This window comes from Monopterus albus, unplaced genomic scaffold (genome assembly GCF_001952655.1).
Source record: "Monopterus albus unplaced genomic scaffold, M_albus_1.0 scaffold40.1, whole genome shotgun sequence".
NCBI lineage: Eukaryota > Metazoa > Chordata > Actinopteri > Synbranchiformes > Synbranchidae > Monopterus > Monopterus albus.
Window position 1 is genome coordinate 3,088,046 of NW_018127920.1, and position 1,479 is coordinate 3,089,524.

The following is a 1,479-nucleotide window of genomic DNA, read 5'->3' on the forward strand; positions in this document are numbered from 1 at the left end:
TATGTATTATCACTAGGGCCTTATTTAAAACCAGGCTGAGATGCAAAGTGCTGATGGCCATGAGCCTCTGCTCCATCCTGCCTCAGTTCTGACTGTGAGTCTGAGACTCCTGCTCTAAACTCGACCTGCTGTCATCTTAAAGTTCACATGTGCTGACTTTCAACATTTGCTTCTCATGCTGAGTAAACCAGGAACATGTCAGCCTCACCCTGCTCGGGGCGTCTCTTCCTCACACTCAGACTGTGGGTGGGTCCAGGGCCAGTTAAATGCAGCAGACAGCAGCAGGACAAGCAGCTGTGGTGTCAGCACGGACGCGACGGCTGCTCTCATGGCTGCAGCAACACCTGGGTCACCTCTGGCTTTGTTCACCTGGTCATGGATCTTTGCTCTGGCATCTGGAGGTAAAGGTTGTGTGTGTGGGCCTGTTGTTTGTTCCTGACTTAAGAGTCAGTGCAGTCTATAGAGCTTGGACAGCAGCAGTTACTGGTGATCACTGATTGTTATTGTTGAGCTGCTGTCGTACGTCTGGTTATGTATTAAACTCTGTTTTCACTAAATGTATTTAGAATGATTTGGGACCTCTGCCAGGTGGAGGCTGGTGTCAACAGATGTCAGCAGGCTGTGTTTTTACCCATGTTTGTTGACTTATTTATTGGATGAAAATGTTTTGGAGAGGTAGGGGATGGCCACGGCCCAACAGAACGGTCTGTGGATTCTGGTGCTGATCTGGATCGTCATCCTGATCCAGGAATTAGTTTTAAAGGATCCTTCCCTGCTGTGAGACAGGGCCAGTTTCAGTCTGTTTGCTTCTGACTCCTTCCACAGCGCCTTCAGGGCCTGGACAAAAGCTGCACCATAACATCCCCATAAAATCTGTCACACACCAAAGTCTGATCTGGATCCGAGTCACGTTCAAGACCTGCTGATCCAGAATGTTCACGTTTACAGGGCTCAGGGAAAACTGGCTGATAAAGCTACAGACGTGCGACTTAGACCAAATTCTAGCTGAAACTTCTGATTCAGTACGGTGTCAACAGACCTGATGGATCCTCTAACGTTCCTGAGCTACATCCTGAGAATAACCATCAGCCAGATGCTGTTCTCCTTGGATGACTGTCAGACTAATAATGATATCAGTGTGAGTCCAGACACCAGCAGTTGGTTTTCATGGTCAGAGAGTCACACTGTCATGGCCATGTTTTTAGGTGGAATGGCACTAAGGGGCCGTGAGCTGCCTGAGTGCAGGTCTCTGGCTGCTGTTTGGTTCAACGTGATGCTGCTGTATCTGGTCCTTATCTGTAGTGGATCTATATGTGGCTTGAACAGGAAACTGAAGCTGCACAGTCCCTCTCAGTTCTGCCTGCTGCAGTGTCAGTGCCACGTCTCCTCTGCAGACTTGTGCACAGTGGTGGAGCCGCTGACGTGCATGGACTGCTGCGCCCTCTGTCTGACAGCGGCTGGCGGGGGACTGCTCTGGGT

General features: G+C 50.0%; 1 protein-coding gene across 1 annotated transcript in view; it reads left to right on the plus strand.

Moving 5' to 3' along the window:
- Positions 1–1,479, plus strand: part of LOC109959617 (CD226 antigen-like) — a 13,155-nt gene that overhangs the window by 2,267 nt on the left and 9,409 nt on the right. The window lies entirely within an intron of this gene.